At 33.4% G+C, this 13454-nt stretch overlaps 1 long non-coding RNA gene across 1 annotated transcript in view; it reads right to left on the bottom strand.

The window, feature by feature from the left end:
* The window catches only part of LOC128314732 (uncharacterized), a 187003-nt gene extending 177082 nt beyond the window's left edge, over window positions 1-9921 (bottom strand). Inside the window, exons 1-2 of the long non-coding RNA XR_008296692.1 lie at window positions 9717-9921; window positions 4693-4846 (exon numbers count right to left, since the gene is read on the bottom strand). This is a non-coding gene — a long non-coding RNA (uncharacterized LOC128314732). The remainder of the gene's footprint in view (window positions 1-4692; window positions 4847-9716) is intronic.
* Between the last annotated feature and the right edge of the window lie 3533 nt (window positions 9922-13454).

The raw sequence follows: 13454 nt of genomic DNA, 5'->3' as shown, positions 1-13454 counted from the left end.
CTCAGAAGTGTAGGTTTCATCAGGGCTTGCACAGCATAACAGCATAACAGCACAATGGCCTCATACTTCTGACCCTTAGATTATAGCTCTAAAAGGCACATGGAATTAAAATTAATGACAGACATTTGTAGGGCATTGTATGACTCTTATACACAATTCACTTTCATTTACTTTTTGGGTTTATAACACTAGAGTTAAAAATCATTTATCAATTCAGAGAAGATTAGCCATATTATTTATTGTAGATTCCCTATACTAAATTTTTAAGCTCTGAAAATGTATATTTTTTTTCTCATTTTACCAATTTTACCTCCTTCCTGCTCTTGCTAAAATGGTACTTAGCTCCTACAGATACAAAAGTCTAGAAAAATTAAATGGGAATTATCTCAGTGTTAATACAAGTCCTATTCTAATACTTAAATAAAAAGAGGAGATTTAATAATAGGATATTTGAACCAAATACTCATTTCAAACATCTACATTCTCCTTGTACTTTATTCAGGAAAAACACCCTTATTTTCAAGGAAAAAAAAATTCTTCCCAGAAACTTAACTGGGAACATGAGAAAAAAATTCACTGATACATGAGAAAAAAATTGAGAGAAAAATATATGAAATTATATCAAAGCAAATGGGGGGGGGCTGATTTACTAAATATTCTTGCAACCAATCCCCTTGCTCTATAGTTTATGCACCCAAGACCTTGAAATCCTTTCAGAAAAGTAAACTGCCAATGGATTCCTTGCTGATTTTGGTAACCAATGTATTCTATCCTTAATTCAAAGAGTGACCAAACAGATCTAAATAAGAGAATCATAGATCTCCTATGCCTAACTCTGTGTTAATTCATTACGTTGGCTTTAAAAAAAGGAGGTTGAAAAGTTAAAGAAAATAAATACTGCAGGTGTTGAATGAAAAGCACTCCCCTTTGTGACTCACAATTTGGCTCCAATCCCCAGGGTGTTACAAATGAACTTAGTTGAAAGTTTTGTATTTAATCCCCATATCTTCACTGGAGGAGCAGTAGGGGAGGATAAAGGCAATGCATTTCTTCTGGAGAAATTGCATCATACTGCACACTCTTACACTAAATCTACCAAATCTCATTTTCTTGATCATTAAGGCATGAGGCCAGGCCCATCTGTTTAGTTAGGCATTTCTGTGATTGTGAGCAAATTTTTTAAGGATGAGTTTATTTGCTAAGTTCTTTCCATTTAGTCATTGATTATCATGGTAAGTGCACAATTCTCATGTGTGTGTACTTAAAGATAACTACATTCAGAGTTTAAATGATGGGCAACTGAAAATATGTTTAAGAAAAGTTAATACAGTTTACATTAATAACATTAACATATGAGTTCAGAAGCCTGCAGACATCAGGCTTCACCAAACAATATAAATTACTTCTTAATGCCAAGGAAGGAAATTGGAAATGAGGAAATCATTTGAGTCTTACTAGCTTTACCAAAATAAAATATTTTGCATCCTCGTAGATATTAAGCTTCTTAGGTTTTAAAAGTTTTATAATGTACTGTCACAGAGTTTTCTCCTGATGCAGTCATTTTACCTTTTGAAAAATTAAGGCTAATATACCAAAATAATCCTACAGCTGGTAACAGCTTCCACTTTAGTGATGGTGACTTTCACTTCACAAAGAAATTTAAAATTATACACTTGGAAAATTTCTCCACTAAAACATTAAAGTTTAAAAAGCTGCATCAAATACGTTAACAGGGAGGAAAAGCTTCAGCATAAAATTAGAAAATGCAAAAGTTAAGACTCTAATAACATTAACTCAACAACATTGGTCCCAAAGAAAGCCCAATTATCAGATGGCAAAGGGTCTTTGTCAGTATTAGTGTTATGTAACATCAGCAATGCCACCAGCAGAAACAGGTTCACTCTGAACACTTAGAGTTTAATTGTTTTGTATGACTTCACTGACATGTCCCTGAAATATTTTTAAATGACATCCAGAATTTGTCCTGTTGTATTGTGGTTTTATACAGCTTTAAAATATAACTGAGGTTAAAAGGCAGGAAATAGAGTTCATCATTTAGGTTTTGAAGCTGCTCTTGCAATAGTATGCTTCAATTTTTCCACAATCAAGAATTTGGTTCCAAATTTTGGTTCCAAAATTCCAAAATCCATTTTACCTGTTCTATGCTAACTCTGAGTATTGAACTTCTAAATGTAAAATTATATTTGTTTTTGTTTTTTTTTAATATTGGCAAATAGAGCATTTCAAGGTAATAAAATTCTTTCCTGGAGTATTAAAAATGTAGCTGTATTTTTGGTTCAAAGTGAACTTAGAATATGTAAAATACCTCAAAAATTTTTTTCAAAAAATTAATGTCTTTACATTATATTTATTTATTACATTACATTTATTACATTATCATTTTATTAATTTCATAAATATATCTACACATTTACATCTACTTATTTAAATATAAATATGGCATCACTTCATAATGGAGTTCTCAACTAGCTATTTCTCAATGCTTAAGTGACCTAGGGAAATTTTTATCATATTTTCCGGCATGATTCCCACCTGAAAAGTAGAAGGACTAGGCTAAAAGCTTTTAAGGCCCTTTACGGAGTAAAATGTTTGAGTTAAAAGATCCCTCCATACAGTTGTTAGTCAGCCAATTAAAGGCAAGCTTACTTAAAAAAAATTTTTTTTAACGTTTATTCATTTTTTGAGACAGAGAGAGACAGAGCATGAATGGGGGAAGGTCAGAGAGAGAGGGAGACACAGAATCCGAAACAGGCTCCAGGCTCTGAGCTATCAGCACAGAGCCCAACACGGGGCTCGAACTCACAGACCGTGAGATCATGACCTGAGCCGAAGTCAGACACCCAACCGACTGAGCCACCCAGGCACCCCAAGGCACCTTAGATACACTATCTGAATGATTTCAAATGATCTGATTTGTCCAATCCTTCACTTTTCAAATAGTATGAGGAGGTATTACAGATGCATGTTTCTAATATTTTTAATATTTCTAATATTCTAATATTTCAGTCTTCTACTGACTGCTTTGGTATCATGTAGACATATTTCCATACTTCCCAATTGTTTTTCTTATTCTTTTCTCATCTCAGGTAGTGGACAAAATTAAAATAAAAGTGTAAGAGCAGTTTTATACCTGGGATCCCCTACAATCTACAAATCTAATCAATACATTTGTCCATTGGAAAGAAAACTTTCCAAGGCAAGAAATGTAGAACTTTCACAGAGATTTAGAATGTCTTGTCAGAGTGTCAAAGACTTCATCATTGGGAGTAGAAAAAATAAAAACTTTTCATAGATCCTAATCGAATTAAAAAATTGTGATTGCTGTAAACAAAAGTAATATAAGTCTGCCTGGCAAGCAGAGCGACAGTTTGTAATCTAAAACATGTCACCCTTATATTTGAGTCTAATTTAATTTTCTACTTACCAGCAGGATATCATGAAACTGTTGATTTTAAGAGTATGTCACATAAATCTAATCTCATATTTCTTTGCTTCTCTTTCTTTTTTTTTTCTTACTGATTCTCTCAACCTAGCAGGAGACTTTAAAACTCCTTCCTGGTTCTATAACCCCATAACATGTTCCATAAATTACAAAACTGCTTGTACAGTCAAACTTTGTGTACATACAACTTCCTAGATTTTTCATATATTAGTGTTAACGAGTGAAGACCACCATAGAATTAAATGTAGAGCTCTAAACGAAGGTTAAAATTATTCTAACACACATCATTCCTTAACCCAAATTTATGCTTCAGTAAATCTGAAATTATAAATTTTCAATAACTTTTATCCTGTTTTTTCATTACTTCCCATTTCTCATTACATTCACAAGAATGAGAATATTTCAATATCAACATATTTTTTAAAAAATATAGAGATGGGGCACCTGGGTGTCTCAATTAAGGGTCTGACTCTTGGTTTTGGCTCAAGTCATGAGCTCATGGTTCGTGAGTTCGAGCCCCACATCAAGTTCCATGCTGATAGCAAGGAGCCTGCTTGGAATTCTCTCTCTCCCCTCGTCTCTCATCCCCTACCCCACTCACTCTTTCTGTCTCTTTCAAAATAAATAAACTTAAAAAATTTTTTAAAAAGTATATAGATAGTGTCACACAGGGGACACATTGATTTGTTGACATTACTCTTTGTTTTATATAAGTGGACCAGTAAGCAAGCAATAGTGTACTATTACACAATTACAAATCTTCTCTAGTCAAAGTTTCTCAACAATGAAATTGTCAAACAATAAAGCACTACCCATCTGGCCACTGGTGAAGAACCTATTTATGTTAAATTTGATTCTTTAGCATAAAGAATATATGTTTTCACTTTCATTATAAATCACAAGGACACTTGAGAAACTTGTGGAAATCCATATAGAGTACAATTAAATATAATCACATGAAGAATCCTTCAAAACTAAGTTCAAGACAGGGTTATAGTGAACATTAAGGTGAATAAATCATAGTATTTAATTTCATTTAGCTACAATCGTTTCTTTAAAAATAATAGCAAAGAGAAGTTGACATGGGTATACTTTACTAAATTGATATTACCAGTTTTGAGTTTGCTACACTATCTTCATTAGAGTGGCTTATTATATTAGTTCAATAGGGCTGCTATGACAAATGCCACAGTCTGGATGAATTAAACAACAGAAATCTATTGTCTTACCATTCTGGAGGCTGGAAGTTTGAGATCAAGGTGTTGACAGGTTTGGTTTCTCCAGAGGCACATTTCCTTGGCTTGTAGAAAGCACCTTCTTGCTGTGACCTCACAGGGCTCTTTTCTCTGTGTGGCTGTGCATCCCTGGTGTTGCATCCTTTTTCTGTAAAGACACCAGTCATATTGGATTAGGGCCTCATGCTTGTGATCTCAATTACCTCTCTGAAGGTCCTAGCTCCAAAAATAGTCATAGTGGGGGCTAGGGTTTTAACATACGAATTTGGAGGTAACACACTTTATTTACGTAAAAAAATGTTTTTGATGTTTATTTATTTTTGAGAGAGAGACAAGACAGAGACAGAGCAAGAGTGGGGGAGGGGCATAGAGAGGAAGAAACAGAATCTGAAGCAGACTGTAGGCTCTGAGCTGTCAGCACAGGGCCTGATGTGGGGCTGGAACCCAGAAGCCATGAGATCGTGACCTGAGCCGAAGCGGGACACTCAACGGACTGAGCCACCCAGGCCCCGCTGGAGGTAACATACTTTAGACCTGAACACTTATTAGATGCTTCTTTAAAATACGATGTAGTTCAAACACTTTTTTTTTTAATAGGCAAATTTATTTATTTATTTATTTATTTACAGAGAGGGTACAAATGAGCGAGGGGAAGAAAAGGGGGGGGGGGGAGAGAGACAGAGACACACCCAGAGAGAGAGAGAGAGAGAGAGAGAGAGAGAGAGAGAGAGAGAAGCAGGGCTCACCCAAAGCGGGGCTTGTGCTCATCTGAAGTGGGGCTCAAGCTCACCTCAAGTGGGACTTGAACTCAGGAACTATGAGATCATGACCTGAGCCCAAGTCAGATGCTTAACAACTGAGCCGCTCAGGAGCCCTGGAGTTCAAAAACTTTTACAGGAGGGTCCTATATGATGTACTGAAATGCAAATATTGTCAATACAGAGTAACTCCAGATGATTACATTTTGGTTTTTTATGCTTTGTGTGGATGAAAAGATCACAGTCAGTTTTGTAGCCCTGAAATTTCTATCAGGCTTTCTTTTAACTCCATGGTATCTTATCAATCTCAGAGCTAACATAATACAGACATTCACTGCTGTGAAGAGGTTAAGGAGTCTCTCTGTGCATGGCCACTGTGGAACTCACATGCATATTTCACTATCCTGCATTTTATATGTAAATGTATGCCCAGTAATGCATATTTTAGATAAAACATCTTTTAAGAGATTCATAATTACCATTTCACTGACATTTTCTTGCCACTCTTGAATAAATGACTGTTACATGACATTTGTGCCATGATTATGTGATATCTTTTATTTTATTTATTTATTTATTTATTTATTTATTTATTTATTTATATAAAATGTTTATTTATTTATTTGGGGAGGAAAGTACACACAAGCAGGGGAGGGGTGGAAAAAGAGGGAGACTGAGAATCCCAAGCAAGCCCTGTGTGCCAGTGCAGGGCAGAGCCCCACATGGGGCTCCATCTCAGAAACCGTGAAATGATGATGTAAGCCAAGATCAAAAGTCAGCTGATCAACCAACTGAGCCAACCAGGTGCCCTGTTTGTGATATTTATAAACATTCACACACTACATAATATTTTTATTCAGATTCTTAAGTTGAGGAGTCAACGCTTCCAGATGATGGAAATAATTTCTAGTATAATAAGTGAAAATGAATTCATTTCTGCTTTTAAAAGATTAACTTCAAAGGTGTAATAAATAAAAAAATAAGTTAGAAGTTCTCTTAATTAGCCACTGCTTAAATACCTAAATTACATGATGATCTTCATTCCTTATGAAGACATACTCACTGATATTCAGAATGCAGAGAACTTCTGGGTAATCTTGTCTATATGCTCTCATTAGTGAGTTTCTAAAATTCAATTGTGCTGGTCGCTAAAAACTTTATTCCAGTTGTACCTCTTGTTGTAATTATATAATTTAATTAAATATTACTGAGAGGTAAATATGAATTTTTCTATGAGTATCTATGGTTTTCTATGATTACTGAGTTGAGTAGTTTGGAAATACACCAAAAAAGTGAATTTCTAAAACTTGCTATTAAATTGATACTAATGCAACTTTATAAATTTGGAAAAATTATAAAAATCTACATTTATCTTACTACTTTTGCTTCATACTGTTGGCCTCTAAAGAAGCTGAAAATAGGACATGTGAATGGAATAATTAGTGGAATAATTAGTAGGATAATTAGTAGAATAATTAGAAAATTCAAGGTTGACCCAACATATAAAGAAGAAATAACACTATTTTTTAATAAATTCTTGAAGAAAATGTAGAGAGAGAAAATACATTTTCAAACTCGTTTTATGAAGCCAGTATTATGTTGATATTAATAACCACATTAAAATATGGTGAATGCTGGTACTCATCAGTTATAATTACACACAAGAGAAAGCATAAATAATTGAAGTTAATGGAAGGAGATTACAAATAAAATCTAGATTAGAGTGACAGAATAATTTGTTTTATAATACCATGTTTTCAACAAATAAATATACATAATTTTTAATCTGAGATTGTTATAATTAGCCAATTCTTTTCCTTATCCATGTATCTCAGTTAAATGACTATCTCTATAATAATCTTGTTAAATTAATCTTAATGCAGGATATTTGATCTTTTTTTAAAATTTTTTTAAAGTTTATTTATTTTTGAGAGAGACAGAGACAGAATGCGAGTGGGATAGGGGCAGAGAGAGAGGGAGACACAGAATCCGAAGCAGACTCCAGGCTCCAAGCTGTCAGCACAGAGGGCTCGAACTCACGAGCTGTGAGATCATGACCTGAGCTGAAGTCGGACGCTCAACTGACTGAGCCACCAAGGCGCCCCAGGATATTTGATCTTTAAACTATATAATTACTAAATATTAATGATATTTATATTTTCAGAAGCCCTCACAGGTTTTTACAAAAATCTCTAAAATTATTAATTACAAAGAGGCTACAGACCATATGAACACCAATTTTCATGATTCCACTATTTTCACATCTATTTCTGAACATAAAATTGAGTTCATAGAGTTCTATTATAAATAGATAGTGATCATGACTAAACTCATTCTGTTAATATTTGGTGAATGTTTTCTTTTATCTAATATGCTTCTTGAGAGACAGTGTAACCAAACATCCGATTAAGGGACAATTATTAATTATATTGTTAATGAAGATGCATAACTAGCACATTAAGAATTACCTGATTGCCTTCATGCATTCTACATTTTAGTGTTTTACATTAATAGTTGTTTTACTCATTCTGATCTCTTCTAACATAGAATTAAGCATATTTTGCAGATACTTCACACAGTCTTATAAGCTGTGTTATAAGAGTCGCTGAACACGTTGTATTTTATTAGTTCCAGACTTCATATTTAGGCAGATTTATGTTGCACTGGATTCAAACGTAGGCAATTATTATTATTAATCTTGAGCAAAAAATGTTAAGATAGCCCTATACAAGAGACATACTTAAAATGTATTAGTTTTCTGTATAAACTACATTGGCAAAATTATAGTAGGGCTTCTAGAGCCTTACTCTCATAATATGTGTATTATGAGAAAAAATTTTTATTTTAGGCTTCTTTACTCTTTCTTCTGGATAATCACAGTAAATATTGCCTATTGTCAGTTTTGTCATAAAAAGAAGTAACTATTTCATTGTTAAAAAACATGAATATAGTTGAAAAGTAAATTTGCTTCTATGCATTGCTAAGGAAAATGTTCAAATGGTTTTTAAAAATTTTTGTATTTATAATATTTTAAATGTACTTAAACATATTCCATTTTTATTTATAGGATTCAGATATATAAATCAATTCAAATGTGCTGCATTTTTTTTCAAAGGTAAAAATTGGCTATCTTCCAAGTGCTTCATATACACAAACATGTTCAGGGAAAAACTTACAAAGGGCAATGAATGAGAATGTAATTCAAACCTATAGAGATTTTTCAAGGAAAAATGTAGTTGCTATAAAACATTGATGAAGAATTCAATCAAAATAATATTTAAATTACTAAACACAAATTATGTTGTTCAAGAAATAAATCTTTGAATCACAATGAAGAGCACTCTATACAAAGCAAATATATATACCTGTGTGTGTGTGTGTGTGTGTGTGTGTGTGTGTGTATGCATGTGTGTTTACTTCATCAGAACAAAATAACTTACAAATACAACAGATACTTAAAGTGGAACAGGTTTGCTATAAATGTGTCAAAGTTAAACAAATTACTATAACTGAATGTTTTATAGCAAGCCAGTTTTTAGTGAGACCCCAGAGCTTTGTGAACTGGCAGGTTGGGATGTGGGTGGACTAATAAAACTTCAATTCTCTTGGAGCTATTGGCTATACGTGTAATGTTGATAACAATTAAGACTGCATCAGTGATGGGCTTCCAGTGTGATATGCATCACCCAAAACAGGCTTTTTGTGGCCTCTGATAATTTGGTTCTGCCACCGGGTTCTTGAGAAGACTGCCGAAGTGAGCACCAGATCTGCAGAAATGGCCACCATTTCTCATGTTCCAAACAAGATTTTAGCCCTAAGCTTGCAGCTTTGAAGGAATAATATCTTATGGATTAAAAAGGAATGTTCATCATTTTCCAGAAGGTAACCTAAAAAACAGGTCTATCCACAGAAAATTAGAAGTATGAATATTATGTAACCAATCTCTTGCTTAGATAATTAAAGTAGCATCTTTAGGTAAACTATTATTTCCCACTCAAAAGGAGATAAATGAATTCAATGGCTAGAAATTCAATTTATCTTTTAATTACACCTCACAATTACATCCATGTACTGTACAATTTTCTTTATTTGTACAGTAAATGCTTTTCATCCTGCAGCCCACCTGCATTCAACACAGAGTAAGTCTTTATAGCAATTCTGTAGCTGTACTCTAAATCCAAATAAAGCATGTAATTACAATAAAAAAACTTTATAATTGCTTGGGTTTTAACAATACATTAAATTGAAAAGACAGCTTACCCCGAGAAATGCAGTCATCTCTGGGGAAAGGGGAAAGTTTTTATAAAAAGTAATCCACTTTCAGTGAAGCAACTAATTATTGACGCTACAGCTGGACACTTGTGTTTCCAACAGCCAATTTCATAGACTTTCTGTCGAGTAAAATCCAATTTTAAAATTTATAATGCAGTTGAGTTTTGCCAGAAGAAAAAAAAGCTGGAGTTAGACACAGTTGGAAGGGACTTAGGGAACACTAGTGGAATCTCTACTTTTAACCAATAAGAAAATCAATATCCACAAAGGTCAAAGGAGTTTCTCAAGTTCATACAATTAATTATTTACAAAATAAGGATAAACTCCAAGCTACTGATTCTCAAAGTTTTTGTTTTAGCAGAAAGAGACTCACTATAAGGAGTAAACATCATATATAAGTAAATTTTGCACTATGTAAGAAGGTGATAAGAGTTATGCAAAAAGAAACAAAAGTAAACAGAAAAAAATTTTGGAATCGTCAAAGTTGAGGGAAAGTGAAGTAACATATTGCAGTACCAGGTAGAACAGTCATCATTTTCATCATTAAGAAGGTGAGATTTGAGCAAAGACTTGAGAGAGATGTGAGTTGGCAATGCATATATCTGGTGGAAAAGTGCTCCAGTTAGAACTGATAAACAAAAGGTGCTAATAAAATCTTGGTTTGCGAGAATTCATTCCAGAAACATGCATATAGTCCAAAGCACTCATATATCAAAACAAATTTCAAGAATCATTGGCTCAGTTGTGATCATGTGATGATGCATCACGTACTGTTTGTATTTCAAGATATCGCTCGTTTGTCAAGGTAAAATTTATTACAAATGTTTGTTTGTCTTGTGGAACACTAGCAGAACAAGTTACTCGCATTCCAAGGTTTTACTATCTCAGTGGGAGGGGAAACATCTCGTTTATGCAAGTACTCCATACATAGCTAATATATAACTGATGGGGAGACAAGGATATCATACAGAATTCTCTTCCTCCTGGAAGAGAAATGGGAACCATTGAAGAATTCTAAATATCAAAATTATTGGACTTACTTTCAAAGTAAACTTTTTATGCTGCTTTTCAAAAAGGTGATATATGGGCAAGAGCAGAAACAATGAGACTTGTTAGGAGTAATAGAGTGATATATAGTGGTAGTTCAGATCAGAGTGTTAGCAGTGATGGAAATGGATAGAATTCTCATTATGTTTTTAAGCTACACCTAATATTGGCTGACTTAGATGTGGCATGTAAATGGAATGTGGCATGGTTAACTTAAAAAAAAAGTCAACAATAACATCAATATATAAGGCTTGAGTAACTGGAGTGACAGAGCCATTTTGAGGGGAGAAAGACTAAAAAGGTAAGCTTTGGGGAGAAAGATCAAGACTTCAGTTTTGGCTCATTTATTTGATATCCAAATTGAGATTGTGAATAAACAATTTGATATATGAGTTAGGATTTAGGAAATAAGTATAGATTGTAGATGTAAATTTAGATGTTTTGAGCATATCAGTATTTGTTAAGGCTGAGAGCTGGATAATGTTTCTAAAGAATGAAAATAGGGAAGATAAAAGATACAAGAACTACATCTTGGAAATTTTAGTATTCAAAAATTGAGGGAAGAAGAACAATCCATATACACAAATTAAAAAAAAAAGAATTTCCAGTGACTAGGAGGAAAACCAGAGGAGGTGTCCTGGAAATTAAGTGAAGAAAATCTTTTTTCTTTCTTTTTTTTTTTGATAGTTTTTAAAATTTTAACATTTTCATTTATTTTTGAGAGAGGGAGAGAGAGACACAGAGTGCAGGCAGGGGAGGGGCAGAGAAAGGGAGACATAGAATTGGAAGCAGGCTCCAGGCTCTGAGCTGTCAGCACAGAGCCTGACATGGAGCTCAAACTCACAAGCTGGGAGATCATGACCTGAGCTGAAGTTGGATATTTAACTGACTGAGCCACCCAGGTGTCCCAAGAAAATCTAAAGATGAAGAAGTGAACAAGTGTGGCAAATGCTGTTGATAGGTTGAGAATGATTACACAAAAAATAACTTTGAAATAAGCTTCATGGAAGTTACTGTTGACTGTGGGAAGAGCAGTTTACAATAGTGCTACAGGAAGAGGAGTGAAAATGGAGTGGTTGAGGAGGACATATTCATCAACTATTCCATCAAAAATAAGGTGCCATTTGAATAGTTTTGCCCAGTGCCCTGAAGGAACAATGAATACTGTGAAATACTGAAGTGCAGTAATTATAGACTTAAGACACCAGTCTTAGGAAACTAATTTTTTAATATTGGAACTTTCTACTAAATACATATTAAGTATAGTCTACTTCTATAACCTTTACGAGCCATGTAAGTACTCACTAGTACATCTTATTCATTATTAATAGACCTCCTTTGGAATTCAAATATATAATTTGATAACTTCATTGGTCGTGAATCCAAGAAGGTAAGCATCTTACCCTTTAAAAATTTAAAATTTTAAAGGTTATATGAAAAATTTCAACTATCCCTCCTTCCAGGAAAGGTATATAATTATTGGGTTTTTCTTGCTTCCATTGAAAAGTCTATATTGGTCCATAAAAATAAACCTGATTAACTCAGTCTGATCTCATGGGTCGTGCATCAGGCTCCATGCTGACAGTGTTGAGCCTGTTTGGGATTCTTCCTCTCTCCCCTTCTCTTTGCTCCTCCACTGCTTGTGCTCTCTCTCTCAAAATAAATAAATAAACGTTTTTAAAAAATAATAAAAATATAAGTTAAATTTAATCTTAATGTTTTTTTAGAATTTATGTCATGTATTTTTCAAGGCATATCTGAAATCAACATAACACCAAAGAACATATGTGCATAAAAGTGATATTATCTTCAAGAAGTTGTTACACTTAGAAAACATATTTTATCTAACTTTAATGAGCATTATAAGGTAATTTAATTTATTTTGAAGTGTGGTAGAAACCATAATAGTATGTGGAGTCTTTCATACACTGGCAGAAATATCAGCTTTGTCACTTACTAGCTGTTTAATTTAGGGAAGTTACTAGAGTTCTCTAATTTACAGTCCTTGTTTATAACATAGTTTTATTAATGATACGACATAAAGTGCTAGCAAATATTGAGCACAAATAGATCCACAAACCCTGAGTCCAGACTGCTTCAATTTCCAGCCCCATCTCACAAATTGTGTGGACTTACGTTATACTACCGCTGTGTGTAATCTTTATTTTTGAGCAATGGGGATGCTAATAGTACCTAATTTATAATATGTTTACTTTTATATATTTGTATATAATTGTATAGAAGATTATTTTATAAATTAATTTATGTACCATGTAAGGTTCTGTTCTTGGTATATAGAAAGCAGTTAATATATTTAAATTCATATTTTTATAATAGTAGTTGCAATAAGAAAAGATACTATAATTGAGAAGTTGCATTCGTTCCTTCATTCACTAGATCCACAGTGATCAGAAAGTTGAAATCCAAGACATGGAAATCAATGTTCCTGTATGTAATTTGCCTCAATTCATTATATATTAGACTCATGTAGTAATTTTGGAGTGTTGCTTGCTTTTTAAAAATCCCTTTATTTAATTTTTAAAGCCTCATTTAAAAATAAAATCACTAGTCGGGCCTTATGTTGATTGTAAAAATTGAGAGTATGGTATTCAAAGTGGGCAAATCCAAACTGGCAAATTACATGTTTTACATCATAAAAGGTGTAATTTTTACCTAGAT

This window comes from Acinonyx jubatus, chromosome A2 (genome assembly GCF_027475565.1).
Source record: "Acinonyx jubatus isolate Ajub_Pintada_27869175 chromosome A2, VMU_Ajub_asm_v1.0, whole genome shotgun sequence".
In the NCBI taxonomy this organism is placed as follows: Eukaryota; Metazoa; Chordata; class Mammalia; order Carnivora; family Felidae; genus Acinonyx; species Acinonyx jubatus.
The sequence above is the reverse complement of the archived record's forward strand: the minus strand, read 5'-3'. Positions and strand labels throughout refer to the sequence as shown.